The following is a 26,691-nucleotide window of genomic DNA, read 5'->3' as shown; positions in this document are numbered from 1 at the left end:
CATATTGATGACTTAAAACAAATACATAAGTCTTCTGAAATACAACATTCAAGACAACAACGAGAATCAGTGGCTGCTGTCATTGGTGACATATTTGGAGCAATAATCCCATCAGTTGGGGTTATCCTAAATTCTATGAAAATTCAAAAGTTGTCCACTATTGTGGATAACATGCTGACAAACTTTACAGGAGCAATATTATTAATGGATACTGAACTTGCTGCAGAAAGAGCTATGACTCTTCAAAATCGGCTTGCTTTCGACATTCTTTTAGCAAAAAATGGAGGTGTGTGCAAAATGCTTAATGAGCGTCACTGTTGTTCCTACATACCTGATAATAGTAAGAAAATTAGAAGAATGCTTACTAACCTAACTAGAGATAGTACAGATTTGAAGGAATTGAAAGAACCTGGAGTTTGGGAAAAATTTGGAAAAAGAATTGCCCGGGTAGGAAACTGGTTTACCAATATTTGGAATGGTGTTCTTGCAAAAATTATGATGGGCCTACTAATTGTTTTAATTTGTCTAGTAGGATTATGGGGAACATGTAAGATTAACGACAAAATTAGAAGAAATTTATCAAAAAGAGCCAGACAGAATGAAGAAAGTGAAAGAGAGAAAATGTTCAATGAAATATGGGAAAGTTCACATAAAGGGCAAGATGTTGAAATGCGCATAATGCGCGAGATGAAAAACTGAAAATGAAGAATTGTGTGATGACGTGCGTCATCAGAGGAGGGACTGAGAGAGCATAGTTGTAATATTATATATTATAGACGTGAAATGCTTACATTTGACTAAAACATTCTTAGAATATATTAAAATAAAGGTATAAGTTTTCCTCATGTATGTACGTTAACGCTAAAATAATAATCTTCAGTTATATGTAGTATTATAAGTTGAACTGCATTTATTAAAATCGTGTGTCTTAAGTTAGCATGAGTCGCGAACTAGCTGTGTAACTCTCATTTAAAATCTATTTTTCCTGCCTTTTCTCCATGCGGACTCGCAAAAGAACTATGACCCAGCTATTGTTCTCTTCTGTATTGAAAAGCAACATTAACAGAACTTCCCATCCGCATTCTAGTAGCTTTTAGTATAAAGATATGTGCTTCGAAACAGTAATAGACACTCTCAAGGACAATGAGACGAGGAGAGAAGAACTCCTGACCCGAGACGTGTGCCAAGATGGTGAAGTAACCCCGGACGTACCACCTACGAAAATGCTGATTATAAAAACCAATTGGAAGATGAGAAAAATATCTTAGAATGACAAATGCATTACTTAATGAATAATTTGATTGGTTACCAATGATGGGGTGTAGTTATTAACCAATAGAATTTTGGGGGAATGGGTTAAGAAAAGGGGATAAAAACTCATGGCACAAAAGACGAAGTTCAGTTAGGAAGGGATGACATCGATTGCATCCAGAAACTCTGTCACTGTATTTGGTGATTTGAGACTTAGACAAAATATTACAGTCCATAGACTGCCCTATTACACTGTCCTCCATATGAGGAAAGTGATCCATGATTCTCTTTAGATAGATTGACGGTGAACCAACTGATGTCCTGAAGACGAAGTCTGATCCTGTATGCTGACATAACTTGAGGAGGGTAAATATTATTGCTAACAGAATCTCTATGTCTTTTCTTTCTAGGTACCAACTGCTGTATGTTTAATTAATTATTTTAGTTAGATGTTTTCCAAATTGATGTTCTAAATTGTTTTGCATGAAGCCCAACATGCTAATGCTAATTTGAGGTTAAGAGAGGTATTCAATTGACTGACGAAACTGACGTGACTGACATGAAGCTATGCTAAACTGCTATTCTGATGTTTATCATGCACTATGGTTTAATCTCTGCTGTTATATCTATTCTATGATCCTGATTATTGCATTCTTGAAAGTTTATTATAATTGCCACTCTGTGATTATGCTTTTATGCTTTTTGGGTTTGAGATTAATACGTTTAATATTAGATTGTAATCAATAGGGAATAAATTCACAAAATCTTCCTTCAAGGTGTGGTTATTTGAGTCTGAGAATTAATAAATGCGCCGAAGGTTCATTAATGGTTATTGTGAAATATAATTGATGTTTGGTAATCTCGTCCTACGGAGACTCACCACTGGGTCAAAAGGTTCATCGACCTAAAACGAGTCCTGATGTGTATAAATTGACATAGACGGACGCGTTAACAGTTTTGGTAGCAGAGTTCGGGTTTGGCCCTTGGGGGCCCTAGGACGGAGTTTTTGTGGTTAATTTTTTTTTATATAATGATGAAATTTGGCAAAAAAATGAGTGGCTAGGTACACCATAGGCTCTCCTGGGATCTCGGAGCCTGCCTAAGATGAGTTGGGAATGTTCTCGGCGTCATGGTATGTGTGGTTAGGGTCTTTGCGCTTGCTCAAAAGCTTATGCAACTTGCAGGAGATTGTGAAGATTGTGTGCTTAGGTCAAAATGAAGTGTTGTTTAGCAGGAGTGGGCGTACTCCACAGTATGAGAGTAGGGAAGTCGGCGTACTTCACGTGAATGCAGCGCTTAATTATCCACGTGGTTGGTCAAGGTACGGACCTGTTGAGGTCTAAGACTCCGTAGTAGGATGAAAAATATGGTTTATGTTGTAATCTGCATGGTTTAATAGGTCAATCGGGCGTGGTTGACAAGTCAAGCTTGAGTCATAATGTATGTATGAAACCTTCGATGGAGATTTGACAAGCTCTAAAGTGCACTAGAGGGAGTCATTGACAAGTCGAGAGTAGGATTTGCGGGTCGAATTCTGCTTGCGTATGTGGGATCTGAGAAGGATAGAGTAGCGGCCGAGGCTTTAAGTGAAATCTCTGTAAAGTTCTGAAGCGAATGTGTTACCCTTCCTGTAGTAAATCGGCAGATTTGTACTGTCATTTAAGGTGTCTGCAATAAATCGCATTAGTTTATGTGAGGTATGAGAAGTTAGTGAGGTGTGGATAAGCCGCAAGACTTTGTCAGCTGCAGTGTGTATGAGTGTGACGTCAGGGGTGCCGTGCTGGGATAGGTCAGATGTTGAGAGGGGTCGCGCACGGATTGGCTGCCGTCCGTGAGAGGCAATAGGGTGAGCAAAGGGCAGGTGAAGAGTGTCCTGGGAACTAAGCCGTTTTTGATTAAATTTAAAATTAAAATGAACTTTGTTAAGGCATTCAAAAGCGCTTTAAGGGGAGATGTGTACATCGTTGCAACAGATGGGGAACCTACACCGCCCGAAGGTACTCCAGCTTATACTGTTATGGAGGAAAAGGGCGTTGCACCGTGTTTGTGGTTAAAACAATGGCGCAAGTTGACAGAAAAAGAAGGGTGCCTAGCGTTTCCGGAACATAGGACGTTTAATCTAAGGGTTTTAGAAAACGTGAGGTGGATGCTAAGTACACAAAAAACACCCCCGAGACCAGCTCAATATGAGGCACTAGCGATCTGGGATTTAATGGCTCTTAAACACAGGCAGGAAAGGTTTCACAGGAGATTGACAAGAGCAGAAAAATCCTATGCAGAAGCAAGATGGGATAACGAGAATAAAATGTGGAGACGGGGAATCGTAGATGGGTTAAAGCTGTTTCCAGCGATAACACAGGGAGAAGAGACACAGGGAAAGAAAGCTACTTGCAAAACTAACAGAGATTCAGACAAAGTTAAGGAACAAAAAAGGTCCTGGGAAGAAGAGGATGATTCAGAAGATGAGGAGTTTATGGACAGATTACTACATGACAGACCACCACCTTATGCGGTGAGTGATAATGTTCCAAGCACTAGCTTGGATCCTGGGAACCAGACACAAGAGAAGGGAGTCACTGATACGGTGCAGACTAGTGATACGGCTTCGATACAGAATGGTGACAGTGTCCCTTCTGCTCCAGACATACCGAAACAGTTGCAGTCTCCACCGCAGATAAAAAGAATTTATCCTGATGTTCCAGTGCTTGAGACTACTACGAACCTAGCGGTGCCGCCAGACCCGATATATACAAAACCTAGATTGGTTCAGATTGAGTCAACCCCACAGTTAGTGTCACAACCACCACAATTGATACCAGGGTATAACCCAGTAGTGGGTCCTTTAAAGGAACCTGCACCAGGATTATTAGAGCAGACCTATGGTGTTGAAGCTCCAAGAAGCCTGGGATCAGGTCAGACACCTGCCGCAATATCACTACCTATCACTGTTGGTCCCCCAGTACCATTATATGCCCAAGAGAGAACAAGGACATGTGAACAGGGAGTTATGGCTAATGAAATCATAAGAGGAGGGTCTATTAGAACTCCACAAATAATGGCCCATGGAGGACATGTTTCCGAGCAATCAAGACCCTTAATGGACCTCAGTCCAATAGGGGCACCTCTTGAGGCAATGCGACAAGCAGGGTTGGGAGTTTTAACTCCTCAAACTATGAGTACAAACACCTCATACACTCCAATGATACATACAGGGAACATTTCACTGTAGGGTTTCACAGTGCAGCAATTAAATGAGTGGTTAGAGAAAACCTGTACATCACAAAAGACGACAGCAACTACAGTAACCGAAATCAATCCCGAAAAAGAAAAACAAAATGAATACCTGAATCTGGTACGGCTAGGTGCAGAAGCTGCTGAGTTGGTGGAAGGAACCATGGGGGTAAACAGATTAGAATCTTACACTGAGGCAGAATTGAGATACTTGTGCCCTAAGATTACCAAAGAAGTGGGAAAAATACACCAGAGATTAACAAATTTGGCAGACAGATACAATATCGATATTGGGAGCACAAAACATTTGAAACGAAGTTACAGATTAGATTTTGACACAAAAGATTTCGAACACATGAGATCCGCAGGCATGAAAACACACCTGAAAGAATTGCTGCAGAGTGCGCAAATCTGGGGAGCATTAGAAAAATGGGAAAACAGATGGGCAAAGAAAAAGGATAAAGGGAAGAGAGATAGGTCAGGATCTATTGAAGCGGCGACAGCACCCGATCTGGATTCAGTAAAAATCTTGCCCATCAGAGAAACAGCTGGTGGTGTTTTAGTCCATGTGCCATGGTCCAGGGGAGATATTTTGTCCTTTACAAATGATTACCCGAGGTTGAGAGAGAAACCGATCGAGTGGTATCAGCAGACAGATAGGTTCGTGAAGCTTGCAAAATGTCTCTGGGAAGACTTGAATACTTTGTTTGAGATTATTGTTCCACCAGATTTATGGCTTGAGTGTAAAAGAGGGGTGGATTGGCCCACAAAGGAACCGATACGGGACAAGGTGACAGGAGCACCTTCTGAAGAGGTGATGAAATATTATCATAAAGTAATTGAGTTTTTGAAACAAAAGGTGTCACCAAAGGTGACCGATTGGCAGAAAATCGATCGGACTTCACAAGAAGTTAAGGAATCAATACATGCCTATTATGAGAGATTGTTAAAAGCATTTAAACATTACAGTGGTACTGAAACGATCGAGCCGAAAGACATGAATCATCTTGTGTTCAGATTTGTTGAAGGGCTGAGACCAGAGGTTGGTCAGATGATTAAGAATCATTTAATTTGTTGGCAAGCTAAACCGATTGACGAGGTGCTGCAGTATGCGAAATACTGTAGTGATGAGATTGAGTTGAAGCAGAAAAAGCTGAAGGAAAAGGTGATGGTGATGCAGATAACGGCTGCACAGGCTGGAATTCAGGGAAATGGTGTTCAACAAATTATGAATCAGCACCCGCAAATGAACGGAGGGTTTCAGGTACAGCCGAGAGGTAGGGGTCGAGGTTTTGTGAATCGAAATTCAGACATGAATAATGTTGTCATGCAAAATGATGGGCAAGTAATGAAGAGGATGTCACCATGTCACGCGTGCGGGGGCATGGGACATTGGAAGCAGGATTGTCCAAATATGGTGCATGATGGTACAGTTCAGCAGAGCATGAATGTTGGGGCACAACAGAATCAACGAGGTCCAAGAATGAGACAGCAAAATCAGAATTATCAAAATAATCTGGTACAGATGTCAGGGGTACAACCCATGCAGCAAATGCAGACGCCACGTTTCCAAACTGTGTCAGTACAACCAATACAACAGCAGATTCCTATGGTACCTAGAAAGCAAATGCAGCCACCTCTAGCCCCGATGGGTCAGCAACAGGTGATGCTTCCTCAGCAGGTCACAGGTCAGATGTCAAGTCAAAACAACACGGTACAGCAGTTCCCATTACGAGGTGAAAATGAGACGAATGACGATTGGTCAGATGACAGTTCAGACAGTGAAGAGTGTAGGCTAGCAGCCTCACTAGAAGTAGATCAGAGAGGCCCATATGTAGAAGGGAAAGTAATGGGCTATAAGGTTTCATTTTTGGTTGACACCGGAGCTACACGCTCTACAGTCCGTAGTGTGGAAGTACCAAGATTACCTTTATCGGGACGCACAATACGAGTGGTTGGTGTGGCTAACCAGTATCTGACAAATCCAATTACCGATCCAGTACAGGTTGAAATTGGAAATTTCCAAGGCCTGCATCGGTTTGTTGTATGCGACTCAAGTCCAGTATACCTACTGGGAAGGGACTTACTATGTAAAACTAAATGTTCAATTACCTGTTCCAACGATGGAATAGAAGTTCAGACAAACAGTGATGACGAAGGTGAAGAGGATCAGCTCATAGGAGGAGGGGAGATGAGCGAAGATTACCCTCTAATTACCTTATTCCCGGTGTTCACATTAATCGACTTACCTGCTGACCTACAAGGGTCCGTAACAGAGAAAGTGTGGGATTTGACAGGCAAGGAGGTTGGTTTGATTAAAGGAATTAAACCAGTCAAGGTGCAGATAAAACCAAATGCAGTATTCCCACAAGTACCACAATATCACATGACTCAAGACGTACTCATTGAGGTGACACAGATAATTGCAGATTTTCTCAGACAGGGAGTTCTAAAGGAAGTTTTGAGTAGTCCATGCAACTCACCTATCATGGGTTTGAAGAAGCCCTGTGGGAAGATTCGGATTGTGCAGGATTTGAGAAAAATAAATGAAATTGTGATAAAATGCTGCCCTGTAGTTCCTAATCCAGCGGTAATAATGTTCCAAGTTCCTTGTGATGCTGAATGGTTTACCGTAGTAGACCTATCACAGGCATTTTTTTCAATACCACTGCATGAAGAAAGCCAATTTTTGTTCAGTTTTAAGTTCCTAGATAAGGTATACAGTTGGTGCAGAATCCCTCAAGGGTTTTCCGAATCTCCATCTATCTTTAATCAGATCTTAAAGAAGGATTTGGAACCTCTTGTACTGCCTTTTAATTCAACTCTTGTGCAGTACATTGATGACTTATTGATTGCATCCAAGACCAGAGACAGTTGCAAATATGATACCATTGCATTGTTGAACCATTTGGGAAAAAACGGGCATAAGGTGTCACCCAAGAAGCTGCAGTACTGTCAGAAAGAAGTAAAATATTTGGGACATTTAATTGAGAAAGGATCCCGAAGAATATCAAAAGAGAGAATAACAGCTGTCATAGAAATGAATCCCCCGACAACAAAAAGAGATGTCAGGATGTTTTTGGGAATGGTGGGTTATTGCCGCCAATGGATACCCAATTTTTCAATCATTGCAAAACCCTTGATAAAATTGACAGGGAAAGATGTCAAAGAGGAACCGTATACGATCACTTTGACAAAAGAAGAACTTGAATCATTTGCGGAGCTAAAGGAATGCATGTGCAGGGCCCCAGTGCTAGGGATGCCCGATTATGAAAAACCTTTTCTGTTGTTTTGTCATGAACGTGATGCTTGTTCTTTGTCTGTTTTAACACAGGTCCACGGAGATGCAAATCGCCCTGTAGCATATTTTTCAGCTACTTTGGACCCTGTCGCAGCAGCCCTACCGGGTTGTTTGCGAGCAGTTGCAGCAGTTGGTCAAAGCCTTTCCCAATGTGAGGGCATAGTCATGGGATACCCTTTGACAGTTTTGGTTCCACATTCTGTTGAAATTCTGTTGACAAGAACGAAAACACAGCACATGACAAATGCACGACTTACCAAATATGAGACGATTATTTTGGGGTCACCAAATGTCACATTGAAAAGATGCACAGTACTGAACCCGGCAACTCTGCTTCCCAATGAAAATACAGAAGTCAAAGAGGGGGAAGAATTTGAGCATGATTGTCTTGAGATAACTGACCTCTGTACCAAACCTCGCCCAGACATACAGGACACCCAATTAAAAGAAAACTATTGCATTATGTTCGTAGATGGGTCCTGTTTAAGAGATTCAACTGGAACATTAAGAGCTGGCTATGCAGTATGTACAATGGCTGCCATAATCGAAGCCTCCTGGCTTGAAAAAGTATTTTCAGCACAAGTGGCAGAATTAATAGCTCTTACGAAGGCCTGCCATGCTGCTGTAAATTTGAAAGTTACAATTTATACGGATAGTAGATATGGATTTGGAATTGTACATGATTTTGGTCAGATCTGGTCACAAAGGGGTTTCATGACCTCTTCCGGATCACCTGTGAAAAATGGAGAACAGATAAGAGATTTGTTACATGCAATCCAGTTACCTCTTGAAATTGCTGTGGTGAAGTGCAGTGCTCACACCAGATCACAAGACTTTGTGTCAATGGGAAATGATTATGCAGATCACATAGCAAGATTTTGTGCATTAAATTGTATCTCATTTAAATAGCAATGGGAATTGTTACCTCAGCCTGAAAATGACACAACTCTGAATCTAGCATTGCAAGTGGTTGATACTCTAGATGAGTTAAAAACACTACAGAACCGTGCTAACAAGGAAGAAAAACGCTCCTGGCAGAGAATGCAATGTACACAGAGAGCAGATGATATATGGGTCTCAGATGATGGGAAATTAGTCTTACCTAATAGCCTACTGTCACAGTTTGCCCGGTTATATCATGGACAAGCACATTTGGGAAGAGACGCCATGATCAGATCTTTTAAAGTTGATTGGTTTAATCCAAAATTCAGACATGCTGCAGAAATTATTTGTCACAGGTGCATCATCTGTCAACAGATGAATGCTGGAAAAGGAACAGTGGTAAATTTGAGCCACATTGGAAGAGCTGGAGGTCCATTTAATAGAATCCAAATGGATTTCATTGAAATGCCTGTTTGTGGAGGATTGAAGTACGTGTTGGTGATTGTGTGTGTTTTCAGTCATTGGATTGAGGCATACCCTACAAGTAGAAATGACAGTCACACAGTTGCAAAACTATTACTGAGGGAATTAATACCACGATTCGGGTTCCCGGTTTCTATAGAATCAGATAGGGGAAGACACTTCGACAATGAGGTGATCAAGCTTCTGTGTGCAGCACTTAACATCGTGCAGAAGTTACACTGTAGCTATCGCCCTGAAGCATCAGGACTAGTTGAACAGATGAATGGTACCTTAAAATCAAGAATAGCGAAAATGTGTGCAGCAACGAACATGAAGTGGCCAGATGCATTACCGCTAGTACTGATGTCCATGAGAAACACACCAGATAAGAAAACAGGATTGTCACCCCATGAAATCCTCATGGGTAGAGCAATGAGGTTACCAGCGGTACCTGCCAATGCACTAGTGAATATTACAGATGATATGGTGTTGGATTACTGCAAGAATTTAGCTGACGTGATACGCTCTTTCTCTCACCAGGTAGAAGCTAACACGTTACCACCAATCGGCGAACCAGGACACTCTCTGCAAGCTGGAGATTGGGTGGTTGTCAAGAAACACGTAAGAAAATCGTGTCTGGAGCCGCGTTGGAAAGGGCCATATCAAGTGATATTGACAACCACTACTGCTGTGAAATGTGCCGGGGTTCCCAAATGGATACATGCCAGTCACACAAAAAGGGTAACGTGTCCTGTTGAAGAGGAACTTGAAAATTCCGGTACAGCAACTTCAAGAGAAGAAGTCTCAGAGTCAGAGATCAGTCAAGAAAGATCTGAGACTACAGGAGAGCCCGCTGAGGACAGCTGCGTCCCTCACACTATCAGAGAGATCGAGGGAGGTGACGGAGTGCCAATCTCAGTGGAGGCAGCAGGAGAACAAAGACAAGGAGAGGTTCTCCCAGAAGCAGACGAATACAATTCAGAACCTGAATACAGTATTGAACCAGAAGGAGAGCGAGGCGGATTAGCGACAAATACAGATCAGAACGAATCAAGCTATTCTGATCGAATTCCAATTCTGCCGAGAGAAAACACCATGGGCCAGATGTAGGAAACACTTTGCAAGTCGCAAACGGCAAAATCTGCCGTTTGCGACTCGCAAATGCGTGTTTCCTATGCAGAAATGCATTTTGCGAGTCGTTACCGACTCGCAAAATGCATTTCCGAATCGCAAATAGGAAGGGGTGTTCCCTTCCTATTTGCGAGTCGCAGTGGTATGCAACTCCATTTGCGACCGCGTACGCGGTCGCAAATGGAGTCGCAGTTACCATCCACTTCAAGTGGATGGTAACCCACTCGCAAATTGGAAGGGGTCCCCATGGGACCCCTTCCAGTTTGAGACTGGACCCCAAAACATTTTTTCAGGGCAGGGAGTGGTCCAAGGGACCACTCCCTGTCCTGAAAAAACCGAAACAAAAGGTTTCGGATTTTTTTGAAATGCAGCTCGTTTTCCCTTAGGGAAAACGGACTACATTTAAAAAAAAAAAAATGCTTTATTTAAAAGCAGGTCGCTAACATGGAGGTCTGCTGACGTCAGCAGGCCTCCATGTTAGCGAGTGCCTATACTCGCAATGGGGCCGCAATTTGCGACCCACCTCATGAATATTCATGAGGTGGGTCATTGCGACCCCATTGCGAGTTGTAGTCGGTGTCTGAGACACCGTACTGCATAGCAATTTGCGACTTGCAAATTGCAAGTCGCAGGGACTCGCAATTTGCAAGTCGCAAATTGCTTTTTTGCTACATCTGGCCCCATATCACGAAAGGAGGGTGTCGTTCAGAGTCCTGAAGGAGATCACCGACACAAGACTCACAAAGGTGATACATGGCCAGAAAGGTCGCCCTTTAGAATAAGAGAATTAACGAACGAATCAATAATAGAAGAAAGTGATACTTCACAGGTGGATGATCTGAGTGAAGGGGAACAGCAAGGTGAACGAAGATTAAAAAGAAAGAGAATAGCAAATCGAAGATACACAGGTCCTGAATGGGCATATGCTACAACATCTGAATGGCAACAAGAATTCTTAGCATTCTGCTTTGATCGAGAAGTGCCAGGCCAATACTACGGTACCTGAAGGAAACATCAGGAAAACTTTGTGGAAAATATATTAAAAGGAAAGAGACTTTATAAACCTACCGGAAAGAGACAATCAAACCTGGATTTGACATCAAGAAACCTGATTACGACAAGCTGCTAACCTGAATTGACAAAAAGGGTCCTGGAGTGCGAAAAAGACGCTGTAAATACGCTTAGAGAGTTTGCCATCTTAAGTTGATTGTTGATCTACTATTCTGATTCTATACAAACATGGCTTATAGTAACAAGGGAAGTAAAGTGTGTGGTTGGTTAGGATTTATGATAGGTGTTGTATGCGCGATAATGATTGTGGGAGTGATTGTGGGAATGCCATGGAGAGAGAGAGAAACTATTAATGCAACTTCAAAACCTGAGACTACCACTGCAACTAATAAATTATCACAGTGGGAGAAATTCGAACAAGATACTAAACATCTACATGAGGGAACTAATACAAAAGGGGAACTTTCTACTAATGTCTTCTATCGCTTATTAAATGAATATGTGGAGACTATGGATACAAAAGATTGTTATGTGTGTACTAAAATTCCTTCATCTGTGCAGGAGGGGGTCACTTATCATAGTCTCCCTCTTACTTATGGGATTAGTTGTAGTTTGTTACTAACAAGATTCTATAATCAAGAGCATGTACAATACTTTTATTCAAATCTAGATGTTGTGTTTTCTTTTGTGCCTGTAATTGAATTTCTGAATAAGCTAGCTAAGGAGCATGACATAAGATTAGTTAGAGGATTCTTTGAGCCAACACTAACATTTGGAACTGCTTATGCACACCGCAACAATTTAACATGCTTACTGTCTCCTGTAGAGAAAAGCTTTTTAGATCACACAGATGATAGACGCAAAGCATTAAAGGAGAAACTAGAAAAAGGCTTAGAAAAAAAACCTATGCAAATGATTACGCCTTCACTGCTATTAAAACACAAGGCAAGTTAGCTTTAGATGCACTACACGTAGGTAGGCTATGTATATACAGACCAAAATCTGATAACGACAATTTATTTGTGGGTACGAGTGAATGCAGGCATGTGTTTTTGTTTCAGAGTAAATGGACCTTCATGTTAAATGGACAAGACCCAGCAATTCCTGGAATCTATTACATCTGTGGGTTAAATGCATATTATCGTCTCCCAAAGGGATGGTATGGGACATGTTATTTGGGAATAGTTTTCCCAAAAATATACCATATTGATGACTTAAAACAAATACATAAGTCTTCTGAAATACAACATTCAAGACAAAAACGAGAATCAGTGGCTGCTGTCATTGGTGACATAGTTGGAGCAATAATCCCATCAGTTGGGGTTATCCTAAATTCTATGAAAATTCAAAAGTTGTCCACTATTGTGGATAACATGCTGACAAACTTTACAGGAGCAATATTATTAATGGATACTGAACTTGCTGCAGAAAGAGCTATGACTCTTCAAAATCGGCTTGCTTTCGACATTCTTTTAGCAAAAAATGGAGGTGTGTGCAAAATGCTTAATGAGCGTCACTGTTGTTCCTACATACCTGATAATAGTAAGAAAATTAGAAGAATGCTTACTAACCTAACTAGAGATAGTACAGATTTTAAGGAATTGAAAGAACCTGGAGTTTGGGAAAAATTTGGAAAAAGAATTGCCCGGGTAGGAAACTGGTTTACCAATATTTGGAATGGTGTTCTTGCAAAAATTATGATGGGCCTACTAATTGTTTTAATTTGTCTAGTAGGATTATGGGGAACATGTAAGATTAACGACAAAATTAGAAGAAATTTATCAAAAAGAGCCAAACAGAATGAAGAAAGTGAAAGAGAGAAAATGTTCAATGAAATATGGGAAAGTTCACATAAAGGGCAAGATGTTGAAATGCGCATAATGCGCGAGATGAAAAACTGAAAATGAAGAATTGTGTGATGACGTGCGTCATCAGAGGAGGGACTGAGAGAGCATAGTTGTAATATTATATATTATAGACGTGAAATGCTTACATTTGACTAAAACATTCTTAGAATATATTAAAATAAAGGTATAAGTTTTGCTCATGTATGTACGTTAACGCTAAAATAATAATCTTCAGTTGTATGTAGTATTATAAGTTGAACTGCATTTATTAAAATCGTGTGTCTTAAGTTAGCATGAGTCGCGAACTAGCTGTGTAACTCTCATTTAAAATCTATTTTTCCTGCCTTTTCTCCATGCGGACTCGCAAAAGAACTATGACCCAGCTATTGTTCTCTTCTGTATTGAAAAGCAACATTAACAGAACTTCCCATCCGCATTCTAGTAGCTTTTAGTATAAAGATATGTGCTTCGAAACAGTAATAGACACTCTCAAGGACAATGAGACGAGGAGAGAAGAACTCCTGACCCGAGACGTGTGCCAAGATGGTGAAGTAACCCCGGACGTACCACCTACGAAAATGCTGATTATAAAAACCAATTGGAAGATGAGAAAAATATCTTAGAATGACAAATGCATTACTTAATGAATAATTTGATTGGTTACCAATGATGGGGTGTAGTTATTAACCAATAGAATTTTGGGGGAATGGGTTAAGAAAAGGGGATAAAAACTCATGGCACAAAAGACGAAGTTCAGTTAGGAAGGGATGACATCGATTGCATCCAGAAACTCTGTCACTGTATTTGGTGATTTGAGACTTAGACAAAATATTACAGTCCATAGACTGCCCTATTACACTGTCCTCCATATGAGGAAAGTGATCCATGATTCTCTTTAGATAGATTGACGGTGAACCAACTGATGTCCTGAAGACGAAGTCTGATCCTGTATGCTGACATAACTTGAGGAGGGTAAATATTATTGCTAACAGAATCTCTATGTCTTTTCTTTCTAGGTACCAACTGCTGTATGTTTAATTAATTATTTTAGTTAGATGTTTTCCAAATTGATGTTCTAAATTGTTTTGCATGAAGCCCAACATGCTAATGCTAATTTGAGGTTAAGAGAGGTATTCAATTGACTGACGAAACTGACGTGACTGACATGAAGCTATGCTAAACTGCTATTCTGATGTTTATCATGCACTATGGTTTAATCTCTGCTGTTATATCTATTCTATGATCCTGATTATTGCATTCTTGAAAGTTTATTATAATTGCCACTCTGTGATTATGCTTTTATGCTTTTTGGGTTTGAGATTAATACGTTTTAATATTAGATTGTAATCAATAGGGAATAAATTCACAAAATCTTCCTTCAAGGTGTGGTTATTTGAGTCTGAGAATTAATAAATGCGCCGAAGGTTCATTAATGGTTATTGTGAAATATAATTGATGTTTGGTAATCTCGTCCTACGGAGACTCACCACTGGGTCAAAAGGTTCATCGACCTAAAACGAGTCCTGATGTGTATAAATTGACATAGACGGACGCGTTAACAGTTTTGGTAGCAGAGTTCGGGTTTGGCCCTTGGGGGCCCTAGGACGGAGTTTTTGTGGTTAATTTTTTTTTATATAATGATGAAATTTGGCAAAAAAATGAGTGGCTAGGTACACCATAGGCTCTCCTGGGATCTCGGAGCCTGCCTAAGATGAGTTGGGAATGTTCTCGGCGTCATGGTATGTGTGGTTAGGGTCTTTGCGCTTGCTCAAAAGCTTATGCAACTTGCAGGAGATTGTGAAGATTGTGTGCTTAGGTCAAAATGAAGTGTTGTTTAGCAGGAGTGGGCGTACTCCACAGTATGAGAGTAGGGAAGTCGGCGTACTTCACGTGAATGCAGCGCTTAATTATCCACGTGGTTGGTCAAGGTACGGACCTGTTGAGGTCTAAGACTCCGTAGTAGGATGAAAAATATGGTTTATGTTGTAATCTGCATGGTTTAATAGGTCAATCGGGCGTGGTTGACAAGTCAAGCTTGAGTCATAATGTATGTATGAAACCTTCGATGGAGATTTGACAAGCTCTAAAGTGCACTAGAGGGAGTCATTGACAAGTCGAGAGTAGGATTTGCGGGTCGAATTCTGCTTGCGTATGTGGGATCTGAGAAGGAGAGAGTAGCGGCCGAGGCTTTAAGTGAAATCTCTGTAAAGTTCTGAAGCGAATGTGTTACCCTTCCTGTAGTAAATCGGCAGATTTGTACTGTCATTTAAGGTGTCTGCAATAAATCGCATTAGTTTATGTGAGGTATGAGAAGTTAGTGAGGTGTGGATAAGCCGCAAGACTTTGTCAGCTGCAGTGTGTATGAGTGTGACGTCAGGGGTGCCGTGCTGGGATAGGTCAGATGTTGAGAGGGGTCGCGCACGGATTGGCTGCCGTCCGTGAGAGGCAATAGGGTGAGCAAAGGGCAGGTGAAGAGTGTCCTGGGAACTAAGCCGTTTTTGATTAAATTTAAAATTAAAATGAACTTTGTTAAGGCATTCAAAAGCGCTTTAAGGGGAGATGTGTACATCGTTGCAACAGATGGGGAACCTACACCGCCCGAAGGTACTCCAGCTTATACTGTTATGGAGGAAAAGGGCGTTGCACCGTGTTTGTGGTTAAAACAATGGCGCAAGTTGACAGAAAAAGAAGGGTGCCTAGCGTTTCCGGAACATAGGACGTTTAATCAAAGGGTTTTAGAAAACATGAGGTGGATGCTAAGTACACAAAAAACACCCCCGAGACCAGCTCAATATGAGGCACTAGCGATCTGGGATTTAATGGCTCTTAAACACAGGCAGGAAAGGTTTCACAGGAGATTGACAAGAGCAGAAAAATCCTATGCAGAAGCAAGATGGGATAACGAGAATAAAATGTGGAGACGGGGAATCGTAGATGGGTTAAAGCTGTTTCCAGCGATAACACAGGGAGAAGAGACACAGGGAAAGAAAGCTACTTGCAAAACTAACAGAGATTCAGACAAAGTTAAGGAACAAAAAAGGTCCTGGGAAGAAGAGGATGATTCAGAAGATGAGGAGTTTATGGACAGATTACTACATGACAGACCACCACCTTATGCGGTGAGTGATAATGTTCCAAGCACTAGCTTGGATCCTGGGAACCAGACACAAGAGAAGGGAGTCACTGATACGGTGCAGACTAGTGATACGGCTTCGATACAGAATGGTGACAGTGTCCCTTCTGCTCCAGACATACCGAAACAGTTGCAGTCTCCACCGCAGATAAAAAGAATTTATCCTGATGTTCCAGTGCTTGAGACTACTACGAACCTAGCGGTGCCGCCAGACCCGATATATACAAAACCTAGATTGGTTCAGATTGAGTCAACCCCACAGTTAGTGTCACAACCACCACAATTGATACCAGGGTATAACCCAGTAGTGGGTCCTTTAAAGGAACCTGCACCAGGATTATTAGAGCAGACCTATGGTGTTGAAGCTCCAAGAAGCCTGGGATCAGGTCAGACACCTGCCGCAATATCACTACCTATCACTGTTGGTCCCCCAGTACCATTATATGCCCAAGAGAGAACAAGGACATGTGAACAGGGAGTTATGGCTAATGAAATCATAAGAGGAGGGTCTATTAGAACTCCACAAATAATGGCCCATGGAGGACATGTTTCCGAGCAATCAAGACCCTTAATGGACCTCAGTCCAATAGGGGCACCTCTTGAGGCAATGCGACAAGCAGGGTTGGGAGTTTTAACTCCTCAAACTATGAGTACAAACACCTCATACACTCCAATGATACATACAGGGAACATTTCACTGTAGGGTTTCACAGTGCAGCAATTAAATGAGTGGTTAGAGAAAACCTGTACATCACAAAAGACGACAGCAACTACAGTAACCGAAATCAATCCCGAAAAAGAAAAACAAAATGAATACCTGAATCTGGTACGGCTAGGTGCAGAAGCTGCTGAGTTGGTGGAAGGAACCATGGGGGTAAACAGATTAGAATCTTACACTGAGGCAGAATTGAGATACTTGTGCCCTAAGATTACCAAAGAAGTGGGAAAAATACACCAGAGATTAACAAATTTGGCAGACAGATACAATATCGATATTGGGAGCACAAAACATTTGAAACGAAGTTACAGATTAGATTTTGACACAAAAGATTTCGAACACATGAGATCCGCAGGCATGAAAACACACCTGAAAGAATTGCTGCAGAGTGCGCAAATCTGGGGAGCATTAGAAAAATGGGAAAACAGATGGGCAAAGAAAAAGGATAAAGGGAAGAGAGATAGGTCAGGATCTATTGAAGCGGCGACAGCACCCGATCTGGATTCAGTAAAAATCTTGCCCATCAGAGAAACAGCTGGTGGTGTTTTAGTCCATGTGCCATGGTCCAGGGGAGATATTTTGTCCTTTACAAATGATTACCCGAGGTTGAGAGAGAAACCGATCGAGTGGTATCAGCAGACAGATAGGTTCGTGAAGCTTGCAAAATGTCTCTGGGAAGACTTGAATACTTTGTTTGAGATTATTGTTCCACCAGATTTATGGCTTGAGTGTAAAAGAGGGGTGGATTGGCCCACAAAGGAAGCGATACGGGACAAGGTGACAGGAGCACCTTCTGAAGAGGTGATGAAATATTATCATAAAGTAATTGAGTTTTTGAAACAAAAGGTGTCACCAAAGGTGACCGATTGGCAGAAAATCGATCGGACTTCACAAGAAGTTAAGGAATCAATACATGCCTATTATGAGAGATTGTTAAAAGCATTTAAACATTACAGTGGTACTGAAACGATCGAGCCGAAAGACATGAATCATCTTGTGTTCAGATTTGTTGAAGGGCTGAGACCAGAGGTTGGTCAGATGATTAAGAATCATTTAATTTGTTGGCAAGCTAAACCGATTGACGAGGTGCTGCATTATGCGAAATACTGTAGTGATGAGATTGAGTTGAAGCAGAAAAAGCTGAAGGAAAAGGTGATGGTGATGCAGATAACGGCTGCACAGGCTGGAATTCAGGGAAATGGTGTTCAACAAATTATGAATCAGCACCCGCAAATGAACGGAGGGTTTCAGGTACAGCCGAGAGGTAGGGGTCGAGGTTTTGTGAATCGAAATTCAGACATGAATAATGTTGTCATGCAAAATGATGGGCAAGTAATGAAGAGGATGTCACCATGTCACGCGTGCGGGGGCATGGGACATTGGAAGCAGGATTGTCCAAATATGGTGCATGATGGTACAGTTCAGCAGAGCATGAATGTTGGGGCACAACAGAATCAACGAGGTCCAAGAATGAGACAGCAAAATCAGAATTATCAAAATAATCTGGTACAGATGTCAGGGGTACAACCCATGCAGCAAATGCAGACGCCACGTTTCCAAACTGTGTCAGTACAACCAATACAACAGCAGATTCCTATGGTACCTAGACAGCAAATGCAGCCACCTCTAGCCCCGATGGGTCAGCAACAGGTGATGCTTCCTCAGCAGGTCACAGGTCAGATGTCAAGTCAAAACAACACGGTACAGCAGTTCCCATTACGAGGTGAAAATGAGACGAATGACGATTGGTCAGATGACAGTTCAGACAGTGAAGAGTGTAGGCTAGCAGCCTCACTAGAAGTAGATCAGAGAGGCCCATATGTAGAAGGGAAAGTAATGGGCTATAAGGTTTCATTTTTGGTTGACACCGGAGCTACACGCTCTACAGTCCGTAGTGTGGAAGTACCAAGATTACCTTTATCGGGACGCACAATACGAGTGGTTGGTGTGGCTAACCAGTATCTGACAAATCCAATTACCGATCCAGTACAGGTTGAAATTGGAAATTTCCAAGGCCTGCATCGGTTTGTTGTATGCGACTCAAGTCCAGTATACCTACTGGGAAGGGACTTACTATGTAAAACTAAATGTTCAATTACCTGTTCCAACGATGGAATAGAAGTTCAGACAAACAGTGATGACGAAGGTGAAGAGGATCAGCTCATAGGAGGAGGGGAGATGAGCGAAGATTACCCTCTAATTACCTTATTCCCGGTGTTCACATTAATCGACTTACCTGCTGACCTACAAGGGTCCGTAACAGAGAAAGTGTGGGATTTGACAGGCAAGGAGGTTGGTTTGATTAAAGGAATTAAACCAGTCAAGGTGCAGATAAAACCAAATGCAGTATTCCCACAAGTACCACAATATCACATGACTCAAGACGTACTCATTGAGGTGACACAGATAATTGCAGATTTTCTCAGACAGGGAGTTCTAAAGGAAGTTTTGAGTAGTCCATGCAACTCACCTATCATGGGTTTGAAGAAGCCCTGTGGGAAGATTCGGATTGTGCAGGATTTGAGAAAAATAAATGAAATTGTGATAAAATGCTGCCCTGTAGTTCCTAATCCAGCGGTAATAATGTTCCAAGTTCCTTGTGATGCTGAATGGTTTACCGTAGTAGACCTATCACAGGCATTTTTTTCAATACCACTGCATGAAGAAAGCCAATTTTTGTTCAGTTTTAAGTTCCTAGATAAGGTATACAGTTGGTGCAGAATCCCTCAAGGGTTTTCCGAATCTCCATCTATCTTTAATCAGATCTTAAAGAAGGATTTGGAACCTCTTGTACTGCCTTTTAATTCAACTCTTGTGCAGTACATTGATGACTTATTGATTGCATCCAAGACCAGAGACAGTTGCAAATATGATACCATTGCATTGTTGAACCATTTGGGAAAAAACGGGCATAAGGTGTCACCCAAGAAGCTGCAGTACTGTCAGAAAGAAGTAAAATATTTGGGACATTTAATTGAGAAAGGATCCCGAAGAATATCAAAAGAGAGAATAACTGCTGTCATACAAATGAATCCCCCGACAACAAAAAGAGATGTCAGGATGTTTTTGGGAATGGTGGGTTATTGCCGCCAATGGATACCCAATTTTTCAATCATTGCAAAACCCTTGATAAAATTGACAGGGAAAGATGTCAAAGAGGAACCGTATACGATCACTTTGACAAAAGAAGAACTTGAATCATTTGCGGAGCTAAAGGAATGCATGTGCAGGGCCCCAGTGCTAGGGATGCCCGATTATGAAAAACCTTTTCTGTTGTTTTGTCATGAACGTGATGCTTGTTCTTTGTCTGTTTTAACACAGGTCCACGGAGATGCAAATCGCCCTGTAGCATATTTTTCAGCTACTTTGGACCCTGTCGCAGCAGCCCTACCGGGTTGTTTGCGAGCAGTTGCAGCAGTTGGTCAAAGCCTTTCCCAATGTGAGGGCATAGTCATGGGATACCCTTTGACAGTTTTGGTTCCACATTCTGTTGAAATTCTGTTGACAAGAACGAAAACACAGCACATGACAAATGCACGACTTACTAAATATGAGACGATTATTTTGGGGTCACCAAATGTCACATTGAAAAGATGCACAGTACTGAACCCGGCAACTCTGCTTCCCAATGAAAATACAGAAGTCAAAGAGGGGGAAGAATTTGAGCATGATTGTCTTGAGGTAACTGACCTCTGTACCAAACCTCGCCCAGACATACAGGACACCCAATTAAAAGAAAACGATTGCATTATGTTTGTAGATGGGTCCTGTTTAAGAGATTCAACTGGAACATTAAGAGCTGGCTATGCAGTATGTACAATGGCTGCCATAATCGAAGCCTCCTGGCTTGAAAAAGTATTTTCAGCACAAGTGGCAGAATTAATAGCTCTTACGAAGGCCTGCCATGCTGCTGTAAATTTGAAAGTTACAATTTATACGGATAGTAGATATGGATTTGGAATTGTACATGATTTTGGTCAGATCTGGTCACAAAGGGGTTTCATGACCTCTTCCGGATCACCTGTGAAAAATGGAGAACAGATAAGAGATTTGTTACATGCAATCCAGTTACCTCTTGAAATTGCTGTGGTGAAGTGCAGTGCTCACACCAGATCACAAGACTTTGTGTCAATGGGAAATGATTATGCAGATCAGGTAGCAAGATTTTGTGCATTAAATTGTATCTCATTTAAAGAGCAATGGGAATTGTTACCTCAGCCTGAAAATGACACAACTCTGAATCTAGCATTGCAAGTGGTTGATACTCTAGATGAGTTAAAAACACTACAGAACCGTGCTAACAAGGAAGAAAAACGCTCCTGGCAGAGAATGCAATGTACACAGAGAGCAGATGATATATGGGTCTCAGATGATGGGAAATTAGTCTTACCTAATAGCCTACTGTCACAGTTTGCCCGGTTATATCATGGACAAGCACATTTGGGAAGAGACGCCATGATCAGATCTTTTAAAGTTGATTGGTTTAATCCAAAATTCAGACATGCTGCAGAAATTATTTGTCACAGGTGCATCATCTGTCAACAGATGAATGCTGGAAAAGGAACAGTGGTAAATTTGAGCCACATTGGAAGAGCTGGAGGTCCATTTAATAGAATCCAAATGGATTTCATTGAAATGCCTGTTTGTGGAGGATTGAAGTACGTGTTGGTGATTGTGTGTGTTTTCAGTCATTGGATTGAGGCATACCCTACACGTAGAAATGACAGTCTCACAGTTGCAAAACTATTACTGAGGGAATTAATACCACGATTCGGGTTCCCGGTTTCTATAGAATCAGATAGGGGAAGACACTTCGACAATGAGGTAATCAAGCTTCTGTGTGCAGCACTTAACATCGTGCAGAAGTTACACTGTAGCTATCGCCCTGAAGCATCAGGACTAGTTGAACAGATGAATTGTACCTTAAAATCAAGAATAGCAAAAATGTTTGCAGCAACGAACATGAAGTGGCCAGATGCATTACCGCTAGTACTGATGTCCATGAGAAACACACCAGATAAGAAAACAGGATTGTCACCCCATGAAATCCTCATGGGTAGAGCAATGAGGTTACCAGCGGTACCTGCCAATGCACTAGTGAATATTACAGATGATATGGTGTTGGATTACTGCAAGAATTTAGCTGACGTGATACGCTCTTTCTCTCACCAGGTAGAAGCTAACACGTTACCACCAATCGGCGAACCAGGACACTCTCTGCAAGCTGGAGATTGGGTGGTTGTCAAGAAACACGTAAGAAAATCGTGTCTGGAGCCGCGTTGGAAAGGGCCATATCAAGTGATATTGACAACCACTACTGCTGTGAAATGTGCCTGGGTTCCCAACTGGATACATGCCAGTCACACAAAAAGGGTAACGTGTCCTGTTGAAGAGGAACTTGAAAATTCCGGTACAGCAACTTCAAGAGAAGAAGTCTCAGAGTCAGAGATCAGTCAAGAAAGATCTGAGACTACAGGAGAGCCCGCTGAGGACAGCCGCGTCCCTCACACTATCAGAGAGATCGAGGGAGGTGACGGAGTGCCAATCTCAGTGGAGGCAGCAGGAGAACAAAGACAAGGAGAGGTTCTCCCAGAAGCAGACAAATACAATTCAGAACCTGAATACAGTATTGAACCAGAAGGAGAGCGAGGCGGATTAGCGACAAATACAGATCAGAACGAATCAAGCTATTCTGATCGAATTCCAAGTCTGCCGAGAGAAAACACCATATCACGAAAGGAGGATGTCGTTCAGAGTCCTGAAGGAGATCACCGACACAAGACTCACAAAGGTGATACATGGCCAGAAAGGTCGCCCTTTAGAATAAGAGAATTAACGAACGAATCAATAATAGAAGAAAGTGATACTTCACAGGTGGATGATCTGAGTGAAGGGGAACAGCAAGGTGAACGAAGATTAAAAAGAAAGAGAATAGCAAATCGAAGATACACAGGTCCTGATTGGGCATATGCTACAACACCTGAATGGCAACAAGAATTCTTAGCATTCTGCTTTGATCGAGAAGTGCCAGGCCAATACTACGGTACCTGAAGGAAACATCAGGAAAACTTTGTGGAAAATATATTAAAAGGAAAGAGACTTTATAAACCTACCGGAAAGAGACAATCAAACCTGGATTTGACATCAAGAAACCTGATTACGACAAGCTGCTAACCTGAATTGACAAAAAGGGTCCTGGAGTGAGAAAAAGACGCTGTAAATACGCTTAGAGAGTTTGCCATCTTAAGTTGATTGTTGATCTACTATTCTGATTCTATACAAACATGGCTTATAGTAACAAGGGAAGTAAAGTGTGTGGTTGGTTAGGATTTATGATAGGTGTTGTATGCGCGATAATGATTGTGGGAGTGATTGTGGGAATGCCATGGAGAGAGAGAGAAACTATTAATGCAACTTCAAAACCTGAGACTACCACTGCAACTAATAAATTATCACCGTGGGAGAAATTCGAACAAGATACTTAACATCTACATGAGGGAACTAATACAAAAGGGGAACTTTCTACTAATCTCTTCTATCGCTTATTAAATGAATATGTGGAGACTATGGATACAAATGATTGTTATGTGTGTACTAAAATTCCTTCATCTGTGCAGGAGGGGGTCACTTATCATAGTCTCCCTCTTACTTATGGGATTAGTTGTAGTTTGTTACTAACCAGATTCTATAATCAAGAGCATGTACAATACTTTTATTCAAATCTAGATGTTGTGTTTTCTTTTGTGCCTGTAATTGAATTTCTGAATAAGCTAGCTAAGGAGCATGACATAAGATTAGTTAGAGGATTCTTTGAGCCAACACTAACATTTGGAACTGTTTATGCACACCGCAACAATTTAACATGCTTACTGTCTCCTGTAGAGAAAAGCTTTTTAGATCACACAGATGATAGACGCAAAGCATTAAAGGAGAAACTAGAAAAAGGCTTAGAAAAAAAAACCTATGCAAATGATTACGCCTTCACTGCTATTAAAACACAAGGCAAGTTAGCTTTAGATGCACTACACATAGGTAGGCTATGTATATACAGACCAAAATCTGATAACGACAATTTATTTGTGGGTACGAGTGAATGCAGGCATGTGTTTTTGTTTCAGAGTAAATGGACCTTCATGTTAAATGGACAAGACCCAGCAATTCCTGGAATCTATTACATCTGTGGGTTAAATGCATATTATCGTCTCCCAAAGGGATGGTATGGGACATGTTATTTGGGAATAGTTTTCCCAAAAATATACCAGATTGATGACTTAAAACAAATACATAAGTCTTCTGAAATACAACATTCAAGACAAAAACGAAAATCAGTGGCTGCTGTCATTGGTGACATATTTGGAGCAATAATCCCATCAGTTGGGGTTATCCTAAATTCTATGAAAATTCAAAAGTTGTCCACTATTGTGGATAACATGCTGACAAACTTTACAGGAGCAATATTATTAATGGATACTGAACTTGCTGCAGAAAGAGCTATGACTCTTCAAAATCGGCTTGCTTTAGACATTCTTTTAGCAAAAAATGGAGGTGTGTGCAAAATGCTTAATGAGCGTCACTGTTGTTCCTACATACCTGATAATAGTAAGAAAATTAGAAGAATGCTTACTAACCTAACTAGAGATAGTACAGATTTGAAGGAATTGAAAGAACCTGGAGTTTGGGAAAAATTTGGAAAAGGAATTGCCCGGGTAGGAAACTGGTTTACCAATATTTGGAATGGTGTTCTTGCAAAAATTATGATGGGCCTACTAATTGTTTTAATTTGTCTATTAGGATTATGGGGAGCATGTAAGATTAACGACAAAATTAGAAGAAATTTATCAAAAAGAGCCAAACAGAATGAAGAAAGTGAAAGAGAGAAAATGTTCAATGAAATATGGGAAAGTTCACATAAAGGGCAAGATGTTGAAATGCGCATAATGCGCAAGATGAAAAACTGAAAATGAAGAATTGTGTGATGACGTGCGTCATCAGAGGAGGGACTGAGAGAGCATAGTTTTAATATTATATATTATAGACGTGAAATGCTTACATTTGACTAAAACATTCTTAGAATATATTAAAATAAAGGTATAAGTTTTGCTCATGTATGTACGTTAACGCTAGAATAATAATCTTCAGTTATATGTAGTATTATAAGTTGAACTGCATTTATTGAAATCGTGTGTCTTAAGTTAGCATGAGTCGCGAACTAGCTGTGTAACTCTCATTTAAAATCTATTTTTCCTGCCTTTTCTCCATGCGGACTCGCAAAAGAACTATGACCCAGCTATTGTTCTCTTCTGTATTGAAAAGCAACATTAACAGAACTTCCCATCCGCATTCTAGTAACTTTTAGTATAAAGATATGTGCTTCGAAACAGTAATAGACACTCTCAAGGACAATGAGACGAGGAGAGAAGAACTCCTGACTCGAGACGTGTGCCAAGATGGTGAAGTAACCCCGGACGTACCACCTACGAAAATGCTGATTATAAAAAGAAAAGGGGATAAAAACTCATGACACAAAAGACGAAGTTCAGTTAGGAAGGGATGACATCGATTGCATCCAGAAACTCTGTCACTCTATTTGGTGATTTGAGACTTAGACAAAATATTACAGTCCATAGACTGCCCTATTACACTGTCCTCCATATGAGGAAAGTGATCCATGATTCTCTTTAGATAGATTGACGGTGAACCAACTGATGTCCTGAAGACGAAGTCTGATCCTGTATGCTGACATAACTCGAGGAGGGTAAATATTATTGCTAACAGAATCTCTATGCCTTTTCTTTCTATGTACCAACTGCTGTATGTTTAATTAATTATTTTAGTTAGATGTTTTCCAAATTGATGTTCTAAATTGTTTTGCATGAAGCCCAACATGCTAATGCTAATTTGAGGTTAAGAGAGGTATTCAATTGACTGACGAAACTGACGTGACTGACATGAAGCTATGCTGAACTGTTATTCTGATGTTTATCATGCACTATGGTTTAATCTCTGCTGTTATATCTATTCTATGATCCTGATTATTGCATTCTTGAAAGTTTATTATAATTGCCACTCTGTGATTATGCTTTTATGCTTTTTGGGTTTGAGATTAATACGTTTAATATTAGATTGTAGTCAATAGGGAATAAATTCACAAAATCTTCCTTCAAGGTGTGGTTATTTGAGTCTGAGAATAACTAAATGCGCCGAAGGTTCATTAATGGTTATTGTGAAATATAATTGATGTTTGGTAATCTCGTCCTACGGAGACTCACCACTGGGTCAAAAGGTTCATCGACCTAAAACGAGTCCTGATGTGTATAAATTGACAGAGACGGACGCGTTAACAGTCGGGTTAGGAGTTTAGAACGCGATCAGCTCTAAAATTAGCAAACGCGAGACCCGATGCATTGTAAATGCTTGTTAAGTGTATATAGATACATCAATATGAAAAACGAGCCCTAACTGTTTGTTTAGTTTCTCTTCCTCCCACTGTTGGAACTTTTCTGAACCAAATATGTTTTGGACCCCTTGGCTGTAGGAACTCTAAGTCCTGTTGGATATCTGAAACATCATATTCAAGGTTGCATTTGTGATATTTATACACAAGGATTGTAACTTACAAGTTTTTAACTTGCTTTACAGTTTAAGCCTAAGCAAAACAGCTTTCCGCTTATTTTGATTGGTTGTTGGCTATTGCGAAGCAAACGTTTCCTATTAACTTTTTCTG

The sequence above is a fragment of the Pleurodeles waltl genome, chromosome 3_1 (assembly GCF_031143425.1).
Source record: "Pleurodeles waltl isolate 20211129_DDA chromosome 3_1, aPleWal1.hap1.20221129, whole genome shotgun sequence".
In the NCBI taxonomy this organism is placed as follows: domain Eukaryota; kingdom Metazoa; phylum Chordata; class Amphibia; order Caudata; family Salamandridae; genus Pleurodeles; species Pleurodeles waltl.
The sequence above is the reverse complement of the archived record's forward strand: the minus strand, read 5'-3'. Positions refer to the sequence as shown.